We start from the raw sequence: 17,922 nt of genomic DNA on the forward strand, positions 1-17,922 counted from the left end.
GAACCTGAGGAACGTACAGTTTAATGGACACATCTTCCATTAGCATTAAGTATTGATTCTGAGTAAAGCGATACAAATTGACGTCCCCGGAAATAAAACAGACATATATAATAAACAAACATATCGATGCAATCAGATTTTACAGTTATGAACCACGGGGCAAATGAAATCTTGACGCCACGTATTAAAATCCAATAAATGCGCATGTAATTGAAAGCGTGTGAGAACATTATTAGTATCAAGGTTAAAAATCCACATCCAGGGCAAGTCATCACGATCATCGAGCCCCAAAAACGGGATACGTTAGCGTTACTGGTGACAAGGACATTGGTGAGTCAATGCAGGGTCAGGGCTTGTCATCGTACATGATAGGCCCTGATCGAGGTATATCTGATCACGCACGGCGTGACACCGTGGGGGGAGTGGGGGATAATTAGCAGGTAATATGGAATGGAATCAATGGTTGGTCAGAGGACAAAGGACTATAGTCCTTGGGTTGGTGGACGCGCATGTTGAGAAGGTTCGGAGCCACACTGAACACCGACGTCCCTGTTTTTGGTGAGTTTTGTTTGAGTAATTAATAATGATAATTGGGCAAATGTGCAGCTAAATGTTACCTTCTGAACCTCACCGTGAAATGTGTCTTCAAAAAACAAGTAGTTGACTCGAACGAACTCTAAATCCACTTGTTGTGGCCGAATACACGCATCCAGTGTAATGCGAGGTAACCCAGAGATGATATGTTTGTTTTGATAAGTGTGAAGTATGAAGTATATATATATTATATGATAAATATAAACATATGCATTTTTTCGGTAGACTCTTATTCAGGTGCACAACATACCTTGGGCCAACTTGAAATTGCCTCCATTTCTATTTGTTTCGCAAGGGATCGGACATATATTATTATTATGATTATTGTGATGATGATGATGATGATGATGATGTTAATATCTTGGGGGCAGTATGGTGTTATTATCTTTGTAGCACTATGATATTATTATTGTAGCAGTATGGTGTTATTACCTAGGGAGCAGTATGATGTTATTATTTCTATGGCAAAAGGGTGTTATTATCTTTGTAGCAGTATGGTGTTATTATCTCAGTAGTAGTATGGTGTTATCATCTTTGAAGCAGTATGGTGTTATTATCTTTGTAGCAGTGTGGTTTTATTGTCTTATGTATATAACGTGAAAGATTGATATGTGATCCATTGCCAGACACAGTGACACATTATATATTGCCTGACATAGTATCGTTTTAGTGACTCATAGACTATTACTATCATTATTATTACACTATCCTCCGAATACGAAAATCACAATCACACTGACATTAAGACAGAGTAAATGAATGTAAAACAACAGCATATGGGTCTTTTGAATTGTGAGGTGAGGTGAAATTGGGTTTAACGTCGCGTCCAAGATTATTGCACTTATATAGCGACGTGTGTGTGTGTGTGTGTGTGCGTGTGCGTGTGTGTGATTGTATGTGTGGCTGCTTGTACTAGTCCGGACTGATGCCGATTTATAGTGCTAGCTCACTGAGATACCATGCCGCAATTTAACATGGATACCCCACTCAAACACAGTATACTGACTCCGAGCCGACCACTCCTTGTTTTAGCCCCTTAATGCCGAGCGCCAGACAGGGTAACAACAAGTACCATCTTTTAACGTCTTTTGGTATGCGTGTTAGTTTATGCATGTTGTTTGGGACAACAGCATGAGGACGAATTCATCATGCATATTCTACTCGGCTTGTTCATCCAAGATCCTCATACTGAATAGCGAAAATAGTGATCGATTGAAATCAATATTTTGATATATTTTTGTGATCGCGTGCAAAATGATAACAAAAAGATGGTGCCAATAACATGTTTTAGTTCATTCAAAATCAGGCTGAATTTGAATATTCTTTATAAATCTCCATTTATTGAGAATATTTCACATCCTTTTAATAGACCACGAACTCGTATGCAAATCAAATGTTTGATTTTTGTTGTTGTTGTTATTGTTGTTGTTGTTTGACAATATTCCTCATATATTGCTCAGCAATATTCCAGCTATATGACAGCGGTCTGTAAAAAAAATCTGGTCTGAACCAGACAATCCAGTGATGGATATGCGCATCGATCCACGCAGTTGGGATACGATGACATGTATAAACCAAGTCAGCGAGCCTAACCACCCGATCCCGTTAATCGCCTCTTACGACATGCATGGGTTGCTGAAGACCTATTCTAACCGGATCCCCACCGGTCATATTAGCATTGAACTTAATCAGAAACTATTTTCTATCTAATGGAACTTCAGTTCAGAGAGACTGCAGTAAGCGCCGACACTGCCGAAGGAGGTGTCGTCACATGTCGTTGTCATGCTCTCTGTGAATACTTCATGCTGAAGTGTGTATATTTTTGAATACGTGAGATAGGGGGAGATAAGTTCTGGCGGTCAAGCCATACCAGAATATCATGTCTGTATTTGCCAATATCACCAACCTCCGTACGACAGTGTAAGTCTTTCATTTACACGTTAACCACGACACATCCGTGTTGGCTGTGAAGTCCACTCATCGATCCGCCATTTTGGTACCACATTGAATAAAGCACGTGTGTTTATATTGATAGGCGGGCGCTTGATAGCAAAATCTACTATTTGGCATTCGACCTTGATTTCCCGTGATAGCGGAAATCACAAAAGAACCTTTATGTATGCCTTATTGATGTAGTGTGAGTATGTGTAACATTTGCTGATAATATTTGCACGTGTTGCACGAACAATCACCAGCGTCCGTGACGGTGAGGACTTCTTGGAACACACGTGTTTTTCACACTCGTTTGACGGAGCAACCCATTTGCTGTATTTGTTAGGCAGACAAAGGGGTGTGAAGTCAGTGTGCTTTTTTGTCAGTGTGCCCAATTGTCGTCGCATCTGTCTGTTTTGTGGACTTGCAGTCACGTGAGTACGAAGCTCAGGGTAAACGTTGCTATGGTTCATGTCACTGACACGTGTTAGTGACATAAATAATTCATTATTTATAATCGAAGATCGACAAATGAACGGCGCTGTGTCACTATAAATTCGGTTGTGTAGACTGACGACGTTATTGATCAATTGCTGTTGGATGTCAGTATAACCTGATGTATATATGTTCCCAGAAAAGATGTCCTCAGAACACTGAGGATTGTTTGTGGTCTCTGTATCTCATATTCGTCACGATTCGGTTCGATTCCCCACATGGGTACAATGTAGGAAGCCCATTTCTGGTGTTCCCCGCCGTGATTTTGCTAGGTTTATTACCAGCAGCTAAATGTATTAAAAGATGAGAATATAAAGAATAGAAAACCCAATCAATACTGACTATGATCTCTGCTTATATAAATCAGAGCAAATACCCTCACGGCTCAGCTAAGCAACTGTATTACAGTCATACATTGAAAGTCGACTGCGACCAGTTAACACCTGAGTTAATTAACTCAACACTCTTATGAGTGAATAACCTCGGATGGGTTAAATAACGGGAAGTCCCTGGTCAATAAAATAGAAGAGAATGACTGAATATCAAACTAGCCTACTGGATTAAGGGGCGTAGGGGAAGCCTAGTGGTTAAAGCGTTCGCTCATCACGCCGAAGACCCGGGTTCGATGCCCGACATGGGTAAAATGTGTGAAGCCAATTTCTGGTGTCCCCCGCCCTGATATTACTGGAATATTGCTAAAAGGGGCTTAAAACCATACTCACTCACTCTAATGGACCAAATTCTCTGCTACTTTGACTGAGTAAGGACATTCTAAAATTCCTAAAATCACTGAAAGGTTGGTTATCCACGGATTACTAGAATTGAAAATTCTAGCTACTAATTTTATCTCAATACCACCAGAATAAGTCAGTACTAGATCAAAAGTGCCCCGGAATTACTAACGCACCCAGTAGCGTGCTGACCCGTAAACGACCTAACAAAGTCTGGGGATAAAGACACAAGATCCACACATTGGAATCAAAACTTGCGCGCGGACCTCAGAGGAGACAATCTCCTGGTCAGCCGTGGAATACGATAGTCTGGGCGCTGAACCAAAGTGTGTGTTTCTAACCATGGGAAAAAAACATAAAAAGCAAACTCTGGTAAGAGTGTGACATTAAATCACAAGAGAATGAAACAGTCGGGTCACTAATTCTCTTAATGCAATGACACAATACTACAACGACTTAACCGGACTTTGCCGAACGGGGTCGGAAATTGGACGGTTAAGGCGAGGGGAGATTCACGGTCAAAGACCCTGAATTAGGCGCGTTTTACGACCCAGTGACACTGAGTTAAAACACAGACATGACAAAAACTCAAACAATCATGAAAATCTACTCCACAGTAGACATAACGGGATGTAGCTAGATGAATCTCCACGCATCAAGGCGTCATTGCTATTCCCTTTCTTCCCAAACAATTCATCTTTAAGGACACCAAATACCAATCTCATTAAAATCACATCAAATGTTTTTGCAATAGTTCGGAACCTCTAAGCAGAGTGATTGTGTCGCTGTCCGGCCGCAGCAAATCAGTCAACTCATTGCGTTAGATCCATATCTCCGCCTGTGATACATTTCCAAGGGTCTAGCTGTATTCAGAGATAAATGATGTGGGAGCAAACGGGTTCCACGATATTCTGTAATGTAAGCTCTGACGGACTTTGTGAAGGTCTGCGCAACAATTGTATCGGACATCAGTCGAACGTTATGAAGGCGTGATTCATAGCAATGTAACATTTGGTTGGTTGGTTTGTTGTTTAACGCCGCACTCGGCAATATTCCAGCTATATGACGGCGGTCTGTAAAATAATCGAGTCTGGACCAGACAATCCAGTGATTAACATCATGAGCATCGATCCACGCAGTTGGGATCGATGACATGTATCAACCAAGTCAGCGAGCCTGACCATCCGATCCCGTTAGTCGCCTTTTACGACAAGCATAGTCGCCTTTTACGGCAAGCATGGGTTGCTGAAGACCTATGCTACCCCGGAATCTTCACGGGTCAGCAATGTAACAGACAAGAGCAGAGCGGTATGTTTCTGCGATTTCGCAGCTTGTTATTTGCCGAGTTGACGTCAATAAGACGACTACTGCAGTACACGTGTTTAGTAACGCACGTGAAACAAGTGGTCTCTCGTTAAGCATGTGCACCAGCAGCCAATGGGTACCCGGGGGGATGAGATGGTGGTGTGAGTGCAAACCTTGGGTGGTATATTCTCCAGGGGGCTGCGACTGGTCTGGGTAAATAGCCTGTAGCGCCGTGAGTTTTGTCTGTTTGTTTGTTTGTTGTTTAACGCCGCAATATTCCAGCTATATGACGGCGGTCTGTGTAAACAATCGAGTGTGGACCAGATAATCCAGGGATTGATATCATGAGCATCGATCCACGCAATTTGGATCGATGACATACATCAACCAAGTTAGCGAGCCTGACCACCCGATCCCGACAAGCATAGTCGCCTTTTATGGCAAGCATGGGTTGCTGAAGACCTTTTCTAACCCGGATCTTCACGGGTCAGCGCCATGAGTATGCTTTAGGGCATGGATGCTGTGACGCAAATACATTATACATACATTAATATACATGTGTTCAAGTACTGTCACATATGCTAGAAAAATGCTTTCTGTCTTTATTTAATAAACACGAGTAATGAAAATAGCACATAAAAGTAACGCAAAACTACCTAAATCTTGCCTAGCCTAACTGACAATATGGTTAGCCTTAAAATGTACTTTTACGGGTAAAATAATGATAAACCCAGAAAATGTTCGTGTGTATTCGTGCATGTATGAAACGGCTGCTTGATGTAATTACCGAACACCTGTTCCGAGATGATGACATCACACAGGCCCGTGCATTCTCACAGAAACAAATATCACCTGAGTTGGGATGGTCCCAAATTATGCTGTTATTGTACTTAATTGACATATGCGTTGATGGAGTAGCAATTTAGGATATGTACTTATATGTTTGCTTGGAAAAATGATGGAATAGTTGAAAGCCATGAAACGCGATAAATATTGGAAGGTTGCGGTTTTGGAATCAAGACGTATTTGTTGTCTTCGCTGATGACATATATCAATCTGTGCTATTACCCAAAGGTATGATACCGCCTCCGTGGTCTAGTGGTAGAGCGTCCGCCCGGAGAGCGGAAGGTCCGGGGTTTGATCCCCGACCGCGTCATTCCAAAAGACGTTAAAAGATGGTACTTGTTGTTACCCTGTCTGGCGCTCGGTATTAAGGGGCTAAAACAAGGATTGGTCGGTTCGGAGTCAGTATACTGTGTCTGAGTGGGGTATCCATGTTAAAGTGCGGCATGGTATCTCAGTGACCTAGCACTATAAATCGGCATCAGTCCGGACTAGCACAAGCAGCCACACAAACACATACACGTACATGCACGTCGCTATATAAGTGCAATAATCTTGGACGCGACGTTAAACCCAATTTCACCTCACCTCACCCAAAGGTATGATAACTGGTGCAACAAGGCTGATATCTATCAAAGACTGCGTTGATCCTCCCTTTGACTTGTGTTAGTTTGAATGTTGTGTGATGTCTTGCCACGAACCCAGAACCCAGTTAGCCCAGATAAACACAGCAGGGTTGAGCTCACAATGTCTGACTGACGTACAAAAGACAACGTGACTGTGTTGTGCCGCCAGCACATCTGTTTTGTACTTTCCTGGTTTCTTATTCAGCCGAATTTTCTCTATGAGTTGAACTTTCGTTTTCGATTCTCTGAAGTCGACATTGCAAGATGTCAGATATTCCTGTATGGTCGCCTTCAGACTACTCATGGTTGGCGCGACAGTATCTGGTTCCCGACGTTCTATTAACTGGCGTTATCCATGACAATGGCACTGAGGTTGTTTAAAATGGGCAATAGCTTATTACCGAACCAGTCTATGAAAACATCGCCTCCTATCATCTCCTCATGAAAATCACCAGGTTGCTTTTCGCCTAAAAAAACAGCACACAAACATCAATTAGCCCCTGAAAAACAATGACACGATTACCTTTACCTGATGACCATGGGTGTTTTTCGTCCATCTGACGGTTGCCACATGCAGTCAGTGGAATTATTCTTATTCACCCAGGTTTCATCAAGGTAAATGACCCGGAAGCCCTGACTACGATAGTCATGATAGATGATAAGACCATATAGACAGGATGGAATATTTTCCCCTGAAAAGTGCTCGGTCATCGCCACGCGCAGTGTATCGAAATCCCATCTCGTAGAGAGCAATAGTTAGTGCAGTCCGGGAAACATTAATTGTGTCTTTAATTTCCTCCCAAATTTTACTGCAAGTCGGGCGTACCGTTTGCTCATAAAGCTTGTACACTATACGCCCTATCACCCTGTGTAAAACCGTCCAGTGCCCATTAACGTCCCGGTTTTGTTTTTGAGACCACCCCTGTTCCTATTTTGTTTAATTTCTCATCCCGTAGACTTGATGGTATGAACTGAAAACGCCATAGCTTTGGCAGTTCGGTAATTCACCCTATCTAATCTAATAAATGGTTGAAACTTTCCTTCGAAAATGTAAGGAACTTGTATACATTTCTCAGTACAGACTCGATGTCGCATACCATAGCTACAGCTATGCAAGTGTAATGTAACATGCACCATGGGGGCAGTGCACAGAACAAATGCAGCGTCATTTTGTTATTTTATGTGTTGCACATCAAGAATTTTCTCCATGTGATTTTTTTAGATGTTTTATGAGGACAACGTTATTATCACCATAACGGAGTCACGTTCGCTTATTTCTATAGTCCGTTTTAGACTGCCACCATTGGACTTCGTCTTCTGTAAAATTGTTGATAGGACTCCTGGTGACTGAAATAATTCAAAGCACAAGTAGGTCCATCGGTAGCAACGTTAACAGTCTGTCTATTTGCTATTGTCATTAAACAACTCCCGGGGATAGTTTGCGTTCTGTACCCACTGTTTGTTTTTGGAGGTGCCTAGATGGGTCTGTTGTCTACGTATGATACGTAGAAGTATTGGTGTCTGTGGTACAAACAAAATAACTCATTGAGAGTTATGTCTCGGGACGGACATTTGGACGTTAGTTGTCCGAGTGTTTCGATTGAAGCTGCTTGAAAATGCTTGAGGGCAGCTCAAGACTCGGCCGATATTTGGTGGGACGATGCAAGAGAGCTCAGAAGCTATACTGATATTTGGCGTGAAGGTGCCTTAGACACTGATACTTGGTGTGAAGTGGAGGTGCCTAGCAGCTCGGCAACACACTGATACCTGGTGTGGAGTGATGTGTTAGCAGCTCGGCAACACACTGATACTTGGTGTGAAGTGAGGGTGTTAGCAGCTCGGCAACACACTGCTACTTGGTGTGAAGTGAGGGTGTTAGCAGCTCGGCAACACACTGATACTTGGTGTGAAGTGAGGTGTCTAGCAGCTCGGCAACACACTGATACTTGGTGTGAAGTGAGGGTGTTAGCAGCTCGGCAACACACTGATACTTGGTGTGAAGTGAGGTGTCTAGCAGCTCGGCAACACACTGATACTTGGTGTGAAGTGGAGGTACCTAGCAGCTCGGCAACACACTGATACTTAGTGTGAAGTGGAGGTACCTAGCAGATCGGCAACACACTGGTACTTGGTGTGAAGTGGAGATGTCTAGCAGGTCAGCAACACACTGATACTTGGTGTGAAGTGAGGGTAACTAGCAGATCGGCAACACACTGATACTTGGTGTGAAGTGGAGGTACCTAGCAGCTCGGCAGCACACACTGATACTTGGTGTGAAGTGAGGTGTCTAGCAGCTCGGCAATACACTGATACTTGGTGTGAAGTAAGGGTACCTAGCAGCTAGGCAACACACTGGTACTTTTTGTGAAGTAAGGTGTCTAGCAGCTAGGCAACACACTGATACTTTTTGTGAAGTGAGGTGTCTAGCAGCTAGGCAACAAACTGGTACTTTTTGTGAAGTGAGGGTAACTAGCAGCTCGGCAACATACTGATACTTGGTGTGAAGCGAAGGTACCTAGCAGCTCGGCAACACACTGATGCTTTGTGTGGAGGTACCTGGCTACACACTGATACTTGGTGTGGAGGTACCTGGCAACACACTGATACTTGGTGTGGAGGTACCTGGCAACACACTGATACTTGGTGTGGAGGTACCTGGCAACACGCTGATGCTTTGTGTGGAGGTACCTGGCAACACACTGATGCTTTGTGTGGAGGTACCTGGCAACACACTGATACTTTGTGTGGAGGAACCTGGCAACACACTGATACTTTGTGTGGAGGTACCTGGCAACACACTGATACTTTGTGTGGAGGTACCTGGCAACACACTGATACTTTGTGTGGAGGTACCTGGCAAGACACTGATACTTTGTGTGGAGGTACCTGACAACACACTGATACTTGGTGTGGAGGTACCTGGCAACACACTGATACTTGGTGTGGAGGTACCTGGCAACACACTGATACTTGGTTTGGAGGTACCTGGCAACACACTGATACTCTGTGTGGAGGTACCTGGCAACACAATGATGCTTGGTGATGAAGCAAGGACTCCAGTTGTCTGATGCTAATCAAGCCTCCACCTGAACGGTGCTTTCAGTGACGGCGTTGTTATGACACATGATCTACCACGCTCACGTGACCAGTTGTTTATCAGAGCGGCACACTCACCTGTACGTTGTGCAGGCAATGTACAAATCGAACTCAATCTGTCTATGACAGGATCGCTTAGTTTAATTAGTCTGCGATTAGTCTTCAGGTCTTTAGTTGCATCAACAGCTGGATCCCGGGCAGTATTAAGCTGCAATCATCCTCATCCTCGCCCCAACATAGCTACCGGCATCTGTACCTGGCAATCATCATCACTCAGTCTTTATATCCCATCTGGATTTAGACAACAGCCGGGAGTGGCTGATCGTCATTGCGGTGTAGACCACTTAAACGTCAGGTGAGGTTAAGTTGAATGGGGTTTAACGTCGCGTTCAAGCTCACTGGAATAAATATTTATCGTCGTGCATGCACGTGTTCGAGTGCGCGTGTGCCTGTACTAGTCCGGACTTATGACGCTTTTACAGTGCTACAGTGCTTTCCCTCATGTTTTTTATCAGATGAAGAATTGAGTCTGGACCAGACAATGCAGTGATTGATATAATGAACATCGACCCATGCAATTGGGATACGATGACTTGCATCAACGAGCCCTTAGACGCCACTTACGACAAGCATAGTCGCCTCATAAGGCAAGCATAGGTTGCTGAAGACCTATTCTAACCCGTATCTTCACGGGTGTTACCAATTAATCGTAACGATATAATATTGCGTGGTTTTGATGTTAAGGGCAGGTTACGATACAACACCATTTTCGTTTCTGGGCATTCTATGTCATCGTATCCCAATTGCGTGGATCGATGCTCATGATGTCAATCGCTCGATTGTCTGGTCCAGACCGCCGTCATATAGCTGGAATATTGCTGAGTGCAGCGTTAAACTACAGACTGACTCACTTTTGGCATTCTATTTGACAAAACAGTAGATACGCAGTTTACCTCAACTGGAACGAGTGCACGTCTGTTTGATGTCTTCACTTGAACACGTGGGGGCACGGGTGGCCCAGTCGTCTAAGGCGCCGCGATTCGCTGTGCAGAGTTGCGTCCCTTGGGCGCGCCAGAAACCTATGATTGTGGGTTCGAATCCCGGTTCGCCCCGATTATGTTTCTAGGTTTGTCAGCACCATACCCGTGCTCGTGGGTTTCACCGAAGTGGTAAACGTCTGAGACCTGCATCACTTCGGGCTTTCCTCCCACATTAAGCTGACACGCCGCCATATAACTGGAATATTGTTAAAAGTGACGTTAAGCCCAACTCACTCACTCACTCACTTGAACACGTACGTCATGCAGATGTAATCACTTAGACGTCAGACACGTGACATGACTTGTACTTAACATAAGCCATCGTCAGTGTAGTTTAAACTAAGCAAAGGTGAAGTAGTTCACCCAATCTCGACGAACGACTGGCGGGAGTCTAATGCCCCTGGATTAAACAAAGACGGTTCAAGAGGAAAGGTTTCAATGGTAAATTCCGAGACTGCGTGCCTGCATGGGTTGTATCGGCGGGTCACGTGGGATAGTCCCGTGACGTACAACTCACCAAATTACCAGCCATGACTTAGGTTAGGAAGAACTCCCCAGGTGTAATTACAAGTAAAATCGATGTCCATTTTATTGTTTAGACAACGACTGAAGCTTGTCTTTGCACTAAATTCATGGTAAACACTTTTTTAGCCTGGATTGTGTTCCTGTCTTACTCTGTTGGCGCTGAGAGTGAATATGCATGTTTGGGAGTCAGGTTTTGCAGTATTTAGTTGTAAAAAATATACAGCCAGCTCGATGGGGATTGAGAATATATGTATTGGCTGACAGTATGTTCATCTCTTCTTTTTGCGGGGCAACGGGTGCCAAAATATTCTGCCAAGAATTGCGTCCCTTTGGAATACTAGGATCATATGATCGCGGTTCGAATCCTAAATTGGAATATACGGCTGACGCATCCTGAATGCCTTAGCCATATATGCAAGCTCGTGGGTTTCACTGAAGTGGTTAACGTCTAAAAACTGCATCATTTTAGGCTTTCATCTGACAGTAAACTGACGTTTAAAGCAGCGTTCATCTTAACTCACTCACTCACTAGATTTGCACTGTTCTGTGCCATGTTCGTCTCTTTGAAGGTCCATAGGTCATTCGTTCGAAGCTCATTGAGGGGTGGGGTTTGGTGTGGGGGTGCACGTGCTTTTTGGATAAATGTTGAATGTCTTCGGGCGGATGGTGTCGCCTCGTCACATCCACCCCGTAAAGATCCGGGTTATAATTGGTGTTCAGGAACGCATTCTTGTCGATTGACAGATTGTCGTCACATAACTTGAATATTGCTGGGGGTAACAAACAAACAAACAAACAAACAAACAAACAAACATACATTCAAACATAATTCGCCGTGCTACAAATGAAATACTGTTCAAAGCAGCGTTAAACAGAACTTACTCAGCTGAATCGATGCGTCTCCATGGTTTATTTAATGTCCCATTGGAATGAGTAAAGTCCCCAAGTTGAAAAAAACAAAGTAATTTCAAAGAACAAATGGTCCGAGTATAAAGAGTTTTATTCCAGAAAAGGTGAAAAAAGATATATTTGTATTGTAATGATCAATCACATTGGTGATTTTAAGTACGTAAAACACAAACCAAATGACATTCACATTAACTGGCGTTATCTTTCCATGTGTGTTCACAGTGCACATAGTTCTATACAGAGGCATCCCCTTAAGCCGGACACTCTGCTTACCGGGCGATTACTGCTAAGAACGATACACAAGATATACATTCCGTACCAGTCTTTGATGTGAAGTTATCTTCATGGGAATATTGATGTGAAGTTATCTTCATGGGAATATTGATGTGAAGTTATCTTCATTGGAATATTGATGTGAAGTTATCTTCATGGGGACATTGATAGAAAGTTATCTTCATGGGAATATTGATGTGAAGTTATCTTCATGGGGACATTGATAGGAAGTTATCTTCATGGGAATATTGATGTGAAGTTATCTTTATGGGGACATTGATAGGAAGTTATCTTCATGGGGACATTGATGTGAAGTTATCTTCATGGGAATATTGATGTGAAGTTATCTTCATGAGAATATTGATGTGAAGTTATCTTCATGGGAATATTGATATGAATTTATCTTCATGGGAATATTGATGTGAAGTTATCTTCATGGGGACATTGATATGAAGTTATCTTCATGGGAATATTGATGTGAAGTTATCTTTTCGGGGACATTGATTTGAAGACAGTGGCGTCTATGTTTCTCAATGTTCTATAATACTTAATCGATAAGTATTTTGTTTAATTAAAGTTTAATATACGCTCTTATTTAATGAATAATTCTATTGTTTCTTCGTGATATCTATTTAATTTCAGACCAGTGAGGATCCGAGGAGGAAAAGGTCTTCAGCAACCCATGCTTGCCGTAAAAGGCGACTATGCTTGTCGTAAGAGGCGACTAATGGGATCGTGTGGTCAGGCACGCTGACTTGGTTGATGCATGTCATCGTATCCCAATTGCGTGGATCGATGCACATGATGTCAATCACTGGATTGTCCGGCCCAGACTCGATTATTTACAGACCGACGTCATTTAGCTGGAATATTGCTGAGTTCGGCGTTAGACAACAAACAAACATTTCATTTCAAAACGGTTAGAGAACTTGTGATGAAGTCTTTTCCATTCGAAACACATATCGAATTCAGAGACGTTCTAACGGTAAACCGTTGGAACTATTAGCTCTCTTGCACAATACACCTATAGAAAGTGCCTTGCATAAAACGATTCCGCAGTGGGAAAGCAGCACCCTTTGTTGTACCTAATGGAGTGTGACCATTCCTGCACTTCATTCAGTAAATATGAGCATAGCTGCACAGCTGTTGACTGTTCTATGCCTGTTGCAGGTAGCGGCCCTCTCGATGGTGTGGTTATTGATTGGAACCTGCGCGTGGCAGCTGGAGTGAGTGGAAGAGTCGCTCCAGTGTATATACATACATCTGGGACCAGCCCAAATCATGGATAGGAAGGGAAAGTTGAGCCAGTCACGTGACACAACGCGGGAAGGAGGAGGAGGAGGCGGACGAGAGGCAGGGAGGCAGTTTCTGTCCCCGGAAACAACAAACCTTGACAGGGCCCCAAGTTTACATGGATTACACGCTCAGAGCTCCACGGAAACAAGTGGATTAGGGGAAACCATCACTTCTGGTTTTTCCTCTCAGGAAAGTATACACAGTTTAAGAGGTTCGACCCGGACGAGGGGGGGATACGGGGGGGTTGAGTCTTACCCCAGAGGAAGCCGAGGCTCATAGACGTGAGTTGCAAGCGCGGGGGACAGGGAGGGGGGATATGAGAACGGATAGTAAGAAAAATAAAGACCGGTCCAGGATGAATGACCATTACAACAGCGGTCCTGGACATTCGAACTATAACGAGTACTTCGCCCAGGGGACGACGGTCATGGATACGCTATCCCCCATGGGGCTCCAAAGGGAGCATATTGACGAAGAGTGGGACAAACGGAGTGGGAGCCGAAGAAGCTCCGCCATCAGCAGGTCATCCCAGGGCGGATCCACAAAGTCCCGGAGCTCCGTCAGGGCCAAGTTTCTTGGAGCCTCTTTAGGGTCCCAGTGGGCCAAATGGTCGAATGACAGACGTGCGTCTTTCCGACGCCGTATTGAAATGATAGAAAATTCCGAACGGAAAAAAGAAAGAACTTCCACGCCTGTTAAAAAGGCAAGACAGGAAGGATTAAAATTCGTTCATCCGGATTTGGAACGGAAGTACCTTTCGGAGGATGACATCAAGGAGTTACGGAGGCATAAGCAGGAACAATACAACGCTTACCGTGTGATTGAGAAAGGAAAGAAGAAAAGTCGGTTTACGTCTGCTGAAGTTCAGTTGTCGATGCATCAGTGGCATGTGCTGAGCGAATTCTGGGAACACGAGGTGTTTGTACGGTTACGATGGCTTGGCGTGTTCGTCAGCATGGTGACGACCTTAGTGATGATCATCAGTATAACTAACGCCAACTGGCACGCATACGAGCTGAAACCACGTGAGTACTTATTTATTTACAATAATTCTCCTATTAATCTTGTCCTCTTATCGAATCTTCCTTTGGCTTAACGAAGTCTGAGGGACTCTTCGTTGTTGCGATGTTCGATAGTCGGGATGTAATTACGTTGATCAGCGCTGCTTAGTGGATGGGATTAGCTTAGTTTAAGCTGATTTCGTTCTGACCAACGTACACCGTTGTTACTTATCGTTAGTACCGTGTTCATGCACGCCGATTAAGCGGAATGTATCACATTATTGCCACACACGCAGTTCCTTGTACGCAGATTCCATTAATAGAAACAGTAACAATTTAAAATTAAATCTATTTCACCATCACCGTTGCAGTATCATGATTTTGATTATGATGATGATGATGATTATTATTATTATTAGCTCTCTGTGGAACATAAGATGGTTATCAGTCTGACCAGTTTTCATTTTGTGACTTATTGTATTTCAATGACCATCGTATTAGACCACTGGACACGCATCCACAACGCCTTGCCTTAAATTTCAGTTCTCTGTTTACACGTATTGACCAAAGCACCCCGTGCCTGTTGTCTGAGTATCTGATGAGTGCAATGTCTTACCTGACTGTTGTTCATGCTATCAACCACTGGCTGGATTGCCTGGCACGCAGTGGACTATTAATTGCCTCCTTGGTGTAGTATTACTGTAAAACGGTGGTGGAGGATCCGTGAAGATCAATGCTTGCTGTAAAAGGCAACTATGTTTGTCGTAAGAGGCGACTAACGGGATCGGTGGTCAAGCTCGCTGACTTAGTTGACGCATGTCATCATATCCCATTTGCGTGGATCGTTGCTCATGAAGTTAATCACTTGATTGTCTGGTCCTGACTCGATTATTTACAGACCGCCATCATGTAGCTGGAATATTGCTGAGTGCGGTGTTAAACAAGAAACAAACAAACAAACAAACAAACAAACAAACAAAACACTGTGAGGAGAAATATTCGTCAGCATGTTAGTACATTTCTTAGATGTCCTTTATCACAAAAAGGTAGGAAATTAAATAAAACTACTTCTTTGATAGGCATTTAGAAGTTTGACTACTAAGTAAGGATAAGATAAATTCTTATCCTTACTTAAATAAAACTACATTACGGTAAATAGCATAGATTCGCATTTTGTAAAAATGACACCGGAAGGAAAGTATGCTACGGCTCCTTCCGCTAAATCCCAATGCAGACTCATTAAAACGAAGAAGCTGGAATGCAATTCAGTACACCGCTTGTCATGTCTGTCATGACGGTGATTCATGTGTGAATCATGTGAGTCCTCTGATTCATAATGTGAATTCATGTAGGTAATTGCACATATGTTTCGCGAAAAGACATGAGTCAGACTGGTAGTCGTGGTACTAGGATTACTCTCATGAACCCACATCAACCTAGGCCATCAACTTGTCTGGCTCCATGGGCCGTCGGGTAGCCTTGTGGTTAAAGAGTTCGCTCGTCACGCCGAAGACCCGGGTTCGATTCCCCTCATGGGTACAATGTGTGAAGCCGATGCCTGGCGTCCCCCGCCGTGATGTTGCTGGAATATTGCTAAATGCGGCGTAAAACCATACTCGCACACTCTTTGGCTTTGTTTGACTGTATTTAAAAAAGGGGCCCTTTACACAATGATATCAATCTACCAGTGTCTATACACGAATGAACGAACGAATGAATGAACGCACGAACGAACGAACAAATAAAATTAATTTATTTCCGAAAGATAAGTCAGACAGCTGTGGCTTTTGTGCGGCGTTAAACAAAAAACAAACAAAACAAACTCGACAGATTTTGAAAGGTCAGGTTCTGAAGGGGGTCAGTCGACCGTGAAAAAATTGTGTGTTTCCAAGTTGCCCAGAGAGCTAGAAAATCAATGACAAATAAACGGAATTTGTAAAAGGTTTAACAAACGTTTTCTGTCCTAACATCTCTTTTCCTCTGCTCGTTTTGTGTTGTGCCTTTGTCCATAATCCCAGATGGCCGCAGTGAGTGTTAACAGTGTTTGGCGATGTTTGGCAGAGTGTTTGGCAATGTTAGGCAGAGTGTTTGGCAATGTTAGGCAGAGTGTTTGGCTGTATTTGGCTATGTTTGGCAGAATGTTTGTTAACTGCACTTAGTGCATGCTCGACGAAGTGCTCCGTTCCTCCTTTCACAGACAAGATATGTCTCTCTTTAATCAGTGACTGAAAAGATGAGTGAGTATTGTTTTACACCACAATAAGTAATATTTCAGGGGGGGGGGGGGGGGGGCACCAGAAATAGGCTTCTCACTTTGTATTTATGTCGGGAATCGAACCAGGGCTTCGGCGTGATGGGCGTACGCTTTAACAATTACGCTTCTCCACGCCCAAGTGACTTAAGGATTACTGCGTCTTACAAAACTCTATTTTCACTCGAAATGTTATGAGGACAATAAATAAACGAAGATTAGCGGATGACTTATTATGTCGCTTGACCAGCAATTGGTGACACGGTATTGCTGCGATTTCAATGGGGATGGAACCCAGATTGTTTGCCGAATAAGCAGCCGCTGCAACTACTAACCGCTGACATTTATCAAGGAGTCACTGGATATATACAGAACAAAAAAAGTTCGGGATGAGGAATATTTTGGTGGATATTTCAAGAAAATGTGTGTTCAGTATTTTGGGTTTAGTATATTTGACAAGACAATGCACCTGATTGCGGTGACATCATTCTGCTTCCTGCAAGCTGTGATCGGATACACAGATACTGCATCGGCATACTGTTGTAGCCTCAGGCTCTGCAACCGAACGCTGCTTGCCATGGAACACGACACTGAAGCACGTGTTGCCTTCATTTTAATATGAAACAACTCTCCTAATTGGATCTTGTAAATATATGTACATGTAAATGGTCTCTATGTTCCGGAATAAATAATGAACGGATCTCTAAGGAATATGCGTTCCTCTTTAACGTTCATTCCTGACTTGTTTACTTCAGAAATATACATCATTATGCTTTAACCTTTTTAAGTAGAACTTAACAATTCAATATATTTTTTTAACATGTTGTAATAATTGCTTTTCCTCGCTCGAAATAGATACAGCTTCTGTTACTTCAAAACAAATCGTTCACTAGAGGCCAGGTTGGATGTGCTGAATAGTATGTGTTATGCGTTCCCCGAAACATAATATTGAGTGAAACACGTAACAAGTAACAGCTGTGCGGTGGGCCATGTGGAACTGTTGAA

General features: G+C 43.3%; 1 pseudogene; it reads left to right on the forward strand.

The window, feature by feature from the left end:
- LOC139470699 (uncharacterized) overlaps positions 1-17,922 on the forward strand; it is a 113,853-nt pseudogene that overhangs the window by 40,864 nt on the left and 55,067 nt on the right.

Source organism: Haliotis cracherodii, unplaced genomic scaffold (assembly GCF_022045235.1).
Source record: "Haliotis cracherodii isolate W230 unplaced genomic scaffold, xgHalCrac1.p SCAF_21, whole genome shotgun sequence".
In the NCBI taxonomy this organism is placed as follows: Eukaryota; Metazoa; Mollusca; class Gastropoda; order Lepetellida; family Haliotidae; genus Haliotis; species Haliotis cracherodii.